Consider the following 12,381-nt stretch of genomic DNA (forward strand, 5'->3'; position numbering starts at 1 on the left):
GTGTTCTTTTTAACTTCAAATGCAAAGGTTTGAGTAAACTAGAATTTTGAAAATCCTAGTCTATTGAAATTGAAGCACGTATGCATGAAGGAAAATCGCTTTGCAAAATTTTAAACAAGTTGATTGTGTATTTTATTTGCACCAAAAATTGAAGTGTGGATTGTAAATTCTTTAGTTTGATGCAAGAAAGAAATTTGCCTTGTTGATTTTAAGCACCAAATAAAGTGTGTTTCCTAACTTGCAAGAAAACAAATTTTGTTTTGTTCAGTTTTAAGGCACCAAAAACAAGTGATCCTAACTGGAAAGCAAGGGAAAGTTTGTTTGTTCAATTTTTAAAACACCAAAATAAAGTTTTTGATTTTAAAGAGGTGAGTTTTTAAACCTGCACAAACAATAACCAGTTAGTAAAATTCATACCTAAGGGGGGCTTCCACAAGCCTAAAATATTTTAATTTTTTTTATTACAAGGCCTTCCTTACAACATTATGTTATAATAGCGCTAGTCTGTGTGAAAACAGAAGCGCTATTTAACACAAAACACACTTAAAGAAGAAAAATGACAGGGAAGGGAAAAGCGCTCAAACATGATCAGTAGCGCCAAAACAGGGTCAAAAGCGCTCAAACAATGTCAATAGTTCTAAACTTGATACAATAGCACTATTGTAAGAACAATAGCGCTAGAACAACAAGTTTCAATAGAGCTACAATGTGATCAATAGTGCTAAAGCGCAACCTGTGTGACAATTTCAACATTCAAACATGTTATTGGTCAAAAATAAATAGTTTTTTGGGTGTTTGGATTCACGTCGGGTTCACCAAATGATGCTCTACAAAAAGGGAAGGTTAGTCAATGATAAATAACACACAACACACAAGAAACCGTTAGTGTTAATCAACCAAAAACTAATCTAAACAGACATATCAAAAGAGATATCAAAAGCATGACAAAATATCTAACTAAGAAGATAAATATGATGAGGCATCTCCAAATGCCTCCTAACATGCTCTTGGTTTCTTCTCTTTTGCTCCTCTCCTCTCCAAGTTCCAAAATAGTGTAGCTCTCAGCAACTTTTTGCACTGTGGATGCTTATGGAGAATTGAGATTGAAGTATTTTGCTCTAAATGTGAATAAAAAAGCTAATACTAAATGCGATTGATGCTAAAATGATTTATTTTATCCAAGATGACAAGATATTAGTGGTTTATGCTAAATGCTCTCTAGAATTCACTATAGCTTAAATGCATACAAGTTTTCAGGATCCAGATTATGAAGAAATGGGCTCTATTTATAGGAAAAATGGAGCAATGGATGGTTGAGATTGAGCAATCTCAACAAGGGGCAGGATTGAATGATTTTCAATCCATGTGAGGGCTTTCAACCCAATCCCAGGATGACAAGTGTCAATGTGAGATAGGTTGAGAGGAGAGGGAATAAGCACTAAATGCTTGACATGACCTTGAGAGTTAAGGTCAAGGTTAGTTGAATGAATAAACTCTTTATTCAAAGAATAAAGCTTTTATCCAATGGATAAACTCTTGTGCAAAGGCAAAAGGGATAAACATGGTCAAAGCAATAAATGCTTGAGGAGACAAGTTGAATTAACCATAAATGGTTATGTAAGAGCCATTAATGGTCATGTAAGAGCCATTAGTGGTTTTGGAAGACTGTGGAGGTTAAATTGTTGAACACACAAAGCATTAAATGCTTTTCAAAGACTTTGAAGTTTTTGAGAAGTGACTCCATGTTGCTTAGGAATGTGACAATAATTAGGGAATGGATTAGGCTAATTAGGAAGGGGTTAGAAGAATCTAGAAGGAGATTAGAATTGCAAGTGGGTTTGGTGGGTGAGGGAAAATAGGATTTTTATTAAAATAAAATTCATTTATTTCAATAAATGTGTGCAAGTTGCATTTGTAGGAAAATGCAAGTGGGGGGATACATTATTTAAATAAATGTTAATTTATTTAAAAGAGGAAAAAAGGGGATTTAATTAAATAAATAGATTTTATTCATTTAATTGATTTGAATTTGGTTTAATGAATTAATTAAAATAAATTGAATAATTTATTTAATTAATAGGAGAATGTTTGAAGATGAATTAATTAAATATTAATTTAATTAACTATTGGCTAGTGGATTTTTAATCAAATAAATAGCAATTATTTATTTAATTAAGCTGGACAGATTTATGTGACTACACATGCCAACCTTCATTCTTCAACAAAATCATTCCTACCTCAGTTCAACCAACATTAGAGTCATGTCACCCTTCTTTCAACCCAACATATCTATCATACCAATCATATCAACCAAAATCAAACCCCTTTGAACCAAAACCAAACCTTTTTCAACCAAAATCAAATCTCTTTCAACCAAAATCAAACCCCATTCAACCAAAGTCCAAATCAAATTCCATTCAACCAAAATCAAATATCTTTCACCCAAAATCATACTCCTTTCAACCAAAATCAAATCTCTTTCAACCAAAGTCCAAATAAACCATATTCATCCACCATTTCATCATCCCCTGAAGTCGCACAAGACGAATCCACGCCATCTCTATCTAATAACACAATCTCCCAAGGGCTATCCATCGTACAAATCCAATTCAATTCAAGTCATGATTAAGAGGATCTCATTCACAATCCTTCCTCATCATGCCAAAGTTTTGGAACCTTCCAAAAATCTCCCATGCAAACTCCTCTATGTCAGGAGGACAATCCAAAATCAAAAGAAATCAGTCATGAAACAAATCAAGATCAGGAACAAACCCTTCCATCCCACCCAAATTTTGATCAAGATCCCACCAACCAAGAGTCTTATGATGATCCCCTCATTCTCTTCTATTTCACTCATATTGATCCCTTTCTATCTCAAGAGAAAAGTGTTCTTTCAAGTCCCATCCAACATCCACCTCCTAAGCAAGATCAGGATAGCCCTTCTATCCTTCATAATAATCCCTTTCCAAGCCAAGATCAAAGCATACATTTACCTTCATGTCCTAAACAAGATCTCATTATTTCTCCAAATTCTTGTCAAGATCCCTCCATCCCATCATTTACATGTCATAATCCTCTATGTCTCTCACAAGATTCCATCTCAGCAAATGAATCTACCATATCTCCTAGTCTCCCTCATGATCCCAATGTCTCTATATAAGTTGTTCATGAACCCCTTACCAATGGAATCACCAATCCAGATCATACTACACAAGACAACTTGTCAACAATTGTATATGCACCATTATGATATGTCAAAGTGGTGTCAGAAACAAGCATGGCACTAGCTAATGAAATCAACACCCAAATTGTTACATCATCTTCTTCAAGCACAAGCATAACATCAACTAATGAGATCAACACCTAGTTGGCTTCATCATCCTCTTCAAGTGCATTAATCAAAACAAGCATAACACCCGCTCATGTCACAACTTCGAAACCAAAATCTATTTTCCTCATACATCCACACTTGAAAGACTGGGGGTAAGAAGATTTACCACAACTGAATTGGTTTGAAAATAAGGAGGCTATAGCGGAAATTGTACATGAAATACTCCCAGCTGAATATCCTATTGAAAAAGACAAGTTCATCCAACTCTTCAAGCAAAGACCAATGAATTATCTACACAAAGTTCATACCAACTCAATAACAACATGCACCTAAAAAGATACTACATCTAAGGGTGGGTTCATTTCAATTTTCAGTTCTGCATTGCATATCTCCATTTTCGAGTGCATCATAGTTGCTTGCATATCACCATTGCACAACATATAGCTGCATATCATTATTGCTTTCTCATATAGTTGCATCAATAAAACATGACGATTGTCTGAGTTATTCACTTATATGCACTGAAAGGAATGAAGGTTGTCTCATTTCCTAGATACTCGTTCATGAAGTCTTTAGGAGGCCTTTAGTCATTCATCTTCAATGTCACATTGTGATTAAGCTTTATCCTTGGTTGGGTAGAAGTTTCACTATCAAGTCTTGTTACCCAAAATCTATCAATTGATATATCTCACACATTAATCAAAATCTCTAAGTCATTATAGATACCTAGTTGGTCATGTGGCTAGTGAAAAATCCAATATTCTGCTTTAGTGTTGCTGTAATTGTCATACCCAAGTACGTTTCATTACTTACAAGTCAAGGCAAGAAAATAAAAGAAAAAAGTGTTATGTCAATCTCAAGTCAAAACAAAAAAAATGATATATTACTGAAATATCACGCATACAAGTGCGACAAAAACGGCTTGACTATGGGAACATGCAAGTAAGTCCATTAGGGCTATGGATGTCTACTGGCAATGGAGCAATGTTTGAGAGATTATAGTGCATAACCTGGCTGAAGCCCTAAAAGCTTGTTGGCAATGAGGCTCTATCCAGGTTGCTTTTGAAGTCAGAATAACTCACATAGCTAGCCACATAGGATTCCAAGGGTCTTTGATGGTTATAAATGTTGGATGAACTCAATTACACACACATGGGCAAAAGAAGATCAAAGTTTCAAGAATTGATCGAGAAGTTTTCTATGCCTCCATTCATAAATCTTGGTTACATAGTGTGTTAGGTTGGATGGTCAAAGGTTTTCTAATAACGGATTGAACTCCTATCTCTGAAACATTTCCTACCTTCAATTCAATTAATGCATTTCAGAATGAATGACACCCACACTCATCCTTGTTCGAATAGAATCTACATTTTTGTCATGCATCCTGCATTAGCATAACTCATATCAAAAATTCATTGTCTCCATACGCATCGCCTAAATCATGATGTCATCATAGGTCTGCATACTGGGGACATAACTGAAAAAGTAAAAAAATCACAAAATGTCTTTAAAAAGCCATAAAAATCAAAATCACAAAATTGAAAAATTGAAAATCAAAGCAAGAAAGCATGGACCATCCATCAAATCAGATCAACAACAGGTAAACTCTCAAAGTTTACAATCAAACTGATCACATGTCTTGTTAATCAATCTATCGATCAAACTCTATCAAACATCAAAATGTCTTATACAAGGAAGGGCACACTCAAAATTAGACAGATGGGTCTTACATGGGGTACTCACTCTTTGAAACCAGACATTCCTATCAATGAACATACAAATCAAAACAATGACATATATTAGTATGACTCAAGGATTTTGTCCAAGTTAGTCTTATCTTTATCAATTAATGGTAGGTCATGTTACATAAAAAAAAAAACATCAAAAAATTCAAAATCAAATAAAAACATTCAAATATCAAAATCAAATAAAAAACATCAAAAAACATCAAAATTAAATTAAAAACATTCAAATACCAATCCACAAAATCCAAAAACATTCAAATATTAATTAAAAAACTTGCAATAAATTGTCTTACAAGAATCCAACACCCTATCAGATATCCATCAAACACTTCGCATGAAGTTAAACAAAGAATACAACTATCTTGTCGAAACATTTACAATCAAGTTGATCAATTGTCTAATTAATCGTATCAACTATCCATATCAATGTGATCATTATCTTGTCTTAAACATAAGAGGATACACTCGAAACTAGTCAGATCAGTCTTAAGCGGGGTCCGCAACTTTCTGAAACCAGACATATCAACCATCATATCAAGCAATGACACGAAGACACAAATCATTATGGCTGTTGCATTTTGTTTTAGTTGGTTTTATCTTTTATCAATTGGTGAAGATCATGTTTCTAGCTACTCAAGGATGTCCAAAAGTGACTAGAGGAGCCGTGATGGGCATGATCCTTTTCTTTGTTTGCTATTTTTGGGTGTGAACCAATGAAGTTTTGGGGCAATAGTTCCCATGGGTGTCTGTGATTGGTACGTTCATTTGGCAAGTGTCCCATGAAGGATAACTATTTTTGTGACTACCGCACATACCTTGACCTCTGGTGCTATTCCCATAATGGAGGGTTCATTCCTTGTATGCTACATGTTTGTTTCTTTGCAATGAGATATATTTACATCTTGGTTCCTCATACCCTGATGTACAAAGCTTCATTATTGCATAGTAAGACTCAGTGATGAAAAAGTGTTGCACTATGAATAAAGACAAGAAGACTATTCATCATCAATCATATAATTTCATTTCTCTAATCTCATCATGTTGATTGTTTTAATCAAGATCATTCTCTCATCAAGCATCTTTTTGAATCGACCTTTTCAATTCTTCCAATCATTCTAACATGATCTCTCTCATCACTTAAGTCCAATCTTTTCATCTATAATTCTTTCATTTTCTCGCATCAACTATTCTATCATTTCCTCACCTTCATCATATTTTATCATTCATCCAATCTTGATCTATCATTTGTCTTGTACAGGATTTATCCTTCTTGAAACTAGACCTGCTCATCTATCTTTGTCTTATATAGGATGTATCCTTCCTGAAACCAGACATGATCATCTATCTTTGTTTTATATAGGATGTATCCTTCTTGAAACCAGACGTTTTGATCATTTTTTTCTTATACAAGATGCGTCCTTCCTGAAACCAGACTTTATCTTTATTAGATCAATCAGATCAATCCTATCAAATCATTCAATCTACAAATCACTTCAACCATTTCTTTTCTATAATCAAACTCATTCCTATCATCATGTTAACCATTCTTCCATCTCTCATCTAACATCCTTCTTCTTTCAAGAGATCGTTCATGTCGTCAATGCACAAACAATCTCTCGAGTGGGCATTATACCCTAGTGTCACCGAGGCATATTGGGGCAGAAATTTTTTTCGTTTTCTTTGAAACAACGTCGCTTCGACATTGTCTCAAAGAGGGGCAAATGTAGACACCTAAAAATGTCTCTTTCATCCTACAGTAATTTTTCATCTATTTAATTAAGTAATTCTTTAATTATTTGATTAAATTAATTATTTCTTCTAATCATCACATTCAACATTGCTAATCATTCAATTTCTATTCTCAAATCATTTTATTCAATTAACCCTATCTTTAATATTAATTAAATATTATTTATTTAATTAATTATGACTTATTCCTTAGTTAAATAATCTTTATTATTTAAATTTTTTTTTTTTGATTAAATAATTTTATTTAAATTATTTAATTAGTTAATTAAATTCTTCCAAATCCCCAAATTAAAATTCCAATTAATTTCATCTAATGTCATTTCCTATTTTCTGAAATTCGAATTTCACCTAATTCCAATTAATTTCATTTCAAATTAACATTTCACCAAATGTGAATTTCATTGAATCTCATGTGCATTTCAGCATTCGAAAACCCAAATTCAAATGCAAATCAAAATGAAATTGAATTTCAAGTCAATCTCCTTCAACACATGTTGAAAATCTCAACTGGTTCATCAAATTAGTTAACTCAATGAACTCTCCAATCTCCTATTTTCACTCTCAATCATCTTTTCTGACTAACCAGTTATCTCTCAATCAATTTAGTCATCTAATTCATCATCTCAGTCAACTAGCTAATCTATTCAGTTCACTAGCCTATCTATTTAGTTGACTCCCCAATCAAATGAGTTAACAAATCAATCAACTCTGTTAACCGATCAATCTAAATTAGTTGACTATCAATCAACACTTGAGTTCTATTTCTCACCTCCTTTGTGTTGAAAATATATAAATTCAACCTCTTTTCTCAATTCAATCTAGAATCACAGAATCCAGAATAGAGAATCACAGTCTTCAAAATTGTTGTCCATCTTATGCAGGAAATCAAGTGCAATCCCTAAGAGCCACCTACATCAACAACAATGGAGAAGAGCAATGGAAGACTTGCTATGTCAATTGGGGGAGTTTTAGATAGATCTTCATTTCATTTCAATTGATTTTGCATTATTCCATTGTAATTTAGGAGTAATATTAATTAGATTAAAGTTGTGATTCTCTCTTATAATCTAATTAATTATGATGATTTTAACCCTCAGTACATAAAGATTCTTCAAAGATGCATTCATTTTATAGCTCAGATGCAAGTACATGGACCATTTGGACACAAGAATTGGTTTATTTTTGCTAGAGTTGTGTTCAGTGTGATTGGGATCAGTGCGAGTCAAGTGAGTGGGTTTGTTGGATATTAGAGTTGTTGGAATGTGTTGTTGTCATTGATGTCAACATAGTCATGTATTCTTGTGCTTCGGTGTTGCAAAGAGTTGGTTTGGTTGCAGATGTCCTGATGCAGATTAATGGGTTTTGAGATAGTTATCTCTAGTTGATTCAGTATGAGTTTTAGTGTTTCAAAAGGTGATTTGATCGAGTTATGTGATCCGGTGTGATGATTGGTTTTTCTGTTGGTTTTGTATTGCAGAATTGTGATTTCTGGTTTGTACTACTCCAAAATTGATTCTTTATGTTGTGCGGATTTTGGAGAGTGTTTGGGATGTTCATGTGTGTCCTCAGTTGAGTAGACATATGAAACCAAGATCTCCTTGGTGGGAAATAAGGACAATTTATTAATTTTCCTATGCCAATAAACAACTGTATCAATTCTTGCTCAAGAGTCATGAAGAGGACCAAATTTGGTTTCCATGCAAGATGCAAGCCCAAAATAATGGCTCAACATATTAAGGCATTGGAATAGTTTAAAGCCAAATATTCCAAATACAAAGTATAGTTGAACCGGTTATGGTTTTAATTTTATTTTATTTCCAATAATAAGCATATCTTTCTACAAAATGAGAAGGCATAAATAAAAATAAAATTTATCATCATTGAAGAAGGCATTACTTTACATAGAAAGCACCAGAAGGGAAAAGTAAAATTACAGTCTAAATACTACCTATATCAGTTTGATTCTTCAGTAACCTCTCTTTAATGTGCAACCACAAGGTTGTTTCAGAGCAGTTGTAGTAGTGACAAAGATGATAGTCATCAGCATCTTTCAGACATGGTTTTCCTTCAACCAAGAGAAAGCCTTCCAAGGCAACAATAGAGTCAAAAGGCTTCTTCAACACATCAAGAGCTTCACAGAACTGCCCAAACTAATTCATGGATCAATACTAACCCCAAACAACCACTCCCTGAGGGAGAGAACAATCCAAATTTCCCGCTGCAAACAAATTATGCGCTACTCCAACATGAGTGACTTAACAAATAAATTGTTCTTTTTCTTAGTATCGAATCCTCAACAAACACTTTCTCAAGCTTCATCCTATCAAGACACCACCATTATGAGAGATTTCAGCATGGAAACCTTTCAGAAAGGAAAAAATGCTTCAATTTAAACCAAGAAAATACATGGACAACTAGCTGATAGGGGGAACTTGCTTGTTAAAAAATAATACCGAGTCGTGCCTGAAGATAAGATGCCTCCCCCTTAAAAAAATAGATTTCCCATCAAATGTAAAAGAATTCCGACCCCCCCCCCCCCAAAAAAAAAAAAAAACTCTTTGCTTTCCCCAACTCCCAAAACATATATGTGGTGTGTCTTTTTTAATCTTTGCCTCCATTCAATGTTAAATGGTAATGACACGATAGACATGCATGCAAATGTGAAAGCATTTCTAAGGCACGTGGGATGTGGAAGGACTGACATCCTTATTGTTTTTTATTTTATTTTGTTCCTTATAAATATATATTATATATCTTTTTAATCCTTGTGTTTTATCAAATAAATAAAATATAACAATAGCATTACATACGCATATACATATATTAAGCATGATAATAAGAATTTTATTTCTTACTATATAAAATTAACATTAAAATAAAAAGTTATCTACTATTATCATTTATATTTTATTATTATAACAACAACACATTGGCTTATTACCCAATGTTTATTCGAGCTCTCCATATTACTTATTTAATATAGATTTAGATAAGGAAGTTTTACTTCTGTGCAATCAATTATTGCCTTTACTTAAGGTTTCAACATTTTGGACATGGAACCATACACATAGCATCAATGGTGTTTTCTAGCACAACCTAACTACATAATTATAAGTGTGTGTATACTTGATTCCATCATGACAAGTTGCCTCTGTCATCTAGAGCCTTCTCCTTGATGATACTCTCTCTTACCTAAGAAACTAGTTCCTATAAGACTAGCATAATCAACTATCACCATCATGATGATTCCTCAAAAGATAATTACATAATCAAAACATCTTGCCTAATTATTCTCTATTAAACAATTAATACACAATAATTGAGCAATCAAGCTAAGCTATTAAATGGGATGTGACAGTATTCTTGGTGTTATATGACTTTCTGGCTGACCCGATGGTTGTTGCGTGTTGCGGATGATCTTGGTGAGATATTTGATGGTGTTGCATTTTCGAGGTTTTGATTTGGGTCCATGCTATGTCCTTGCTAACATTGTATTGGTCCGCATATTGATTTATGTATCATGTGATATAATTTTGTAATTAGGTCTTATGTGTTGAGCCAACCTTGAGGTTAATGTTGATGAATTGTATAAATACATGTAATATTCATTTGAGAGAGGTATTTGCATGTGCGAATATTGTTTTGATCCTTCACTAGCAGAGGAGATAAGAAAAGAAGTGGGAAGGAGTGTGAAAAAGTGTGAAGAGCAGAGTTTGAGTACATGTTCTTAACAAGAACCGTGATCAGGCATTTGGAGATGCTATTCTTTCAATTCATGTAATCTGGATTGTTGTCTGATCTTTGTAAGGCAATGAGCCTTCCCAAGGTTGTAGCCCTTTGTTGATTTTGAGCCGTGAGCTCTAGATAGTGTACCTAAATGCATGTGCATTCCCCATTGTAAATTTACACATACTACTACAGAGTATCATCATATTGTTATTAGGTTCCCACCGCGGTTTTTGCCTTAACTAGGTTTTCCACGTCAAAAAATTGTGTGTTATGTGTGTTGTTGATGTGGTGTTTATCTTTGCTATTGTTGTTCTTGATCAGATCTGAAGTTGAGATTAAATTATTTAAGTTTGGTGAAAACTGATTCACCCCCCTCTCTCAGTTTTCTAGTATTGTTGTTGCCAATAGGGTTGATACGTGGGTTCCACAATATCTAACTCCTTTATCTCAAACAATATCCATGTCAAATGATGACATGGAAAGTTCAGTTGAGTATGACCGTCTTTCATATCTTATACAACCAGGACATGTTTTTGTGGTGGTTGAACCATAGGGTAATGACGAGAGATCAGACTGTTGGTTGGCACAGTGTGTATAGGGAAAGCAAAAGCTAACACACCCGATGACAGATGATGATGGGCTTGCGTATCCTACAAGTTCAGTTGTTGTTGCAGGAACTTGGTTGCGAACATACATGATTAGAAAGAATGGCATACCTGCATTTGAAGACTACGAGAGGCACAAAACCATTCTCATGTATTCACACCTTATTATAGATACAAATGTCAAGTTGTTGAAGCATCAATCAAGACTGAAGACAAAAGAACTATGGACAGTGACTAGTGTTGATCATGAAGCAATGATGGATACTCTTAAGCTAAGAGATGACCCTTCCGACACACTTGAGTAGTAGGTCTTTATTATCTCTTATTTTTTTTTATCATGCATTTCATCTCAAATAATGATCAGAAAACCTTTATGTTCAAGTTTTTTACATGTATATTAAGGATTTTAAAAAATGCAGGTCCTTTTTGATGAACAATACTATTGCATCATGATTTTTGTATCAACGTAGTGGGTACACTCGATATAATTCATATAATCCTACCTCTTCGTTAATCCGACCTCTTCGTTTATTATCATGCTTTTCATTTCAAACAATGATCATAAAACCTTTATGTTTATGCTTTTTTATATGTAGCATTAGCAATTCTTAAAAATGCAGGTCTTTTTGATGATATACAATACTAATGCATCAACATAGTGGGTACATTCGATATAATTCAAAGGGATGTATCTTCACGATAAATAATCCCACCTCTCCATTTATTATCATGCATTTCATTTCAAATAATGATCATAAAACATTTATGTTCATACTTTTTATGTGAAGATTAACAATTCTTAAAAATCCAGGTCTTTTTATTTACAATACTATTGCATCACAATTTTTTCATCAACATATTGGGTACACTCGATATAATCCCACCTCTCCATTTATTATCATGTTTTTTAATGTGTAGATTAACAATTCTTAAAAATGTAGGTCTTTTTGATGTTGTTCACATTGCTTATGTTGGTCTTCATTTATATGTAGGCATTGCTCTACGTAATCTTTGCTCTTAAGACATGAGGATAACTGATGCATATGAAGTGGGATGTTGTATTTATATATGAGTACATTGATGCAACTTTGTTACGATGATATATGATATATTTGTACATGACTACAAATATATACAATGTATTTGCACATTAGCACACAGGTGTAGTTGTATTGATGATATATAATGTATTTATAGATGAGTAAACTGGTTTAGTTGTATT

Source organism: Cryptomeria japonica, chromosome 5 (assembly GCF_030272615.1).
Source record: "Cryptomeria japonica chromosome 5, Sugi_1.0, whole genome shotgun sequence".
Taxonomy (NCBI): Eukaryota; Viridiplantae; Streptophyta; class Pinopsida; order Cupressales; family Cupressaceae; genus Cryptomeria; species Cryptomeria japonica.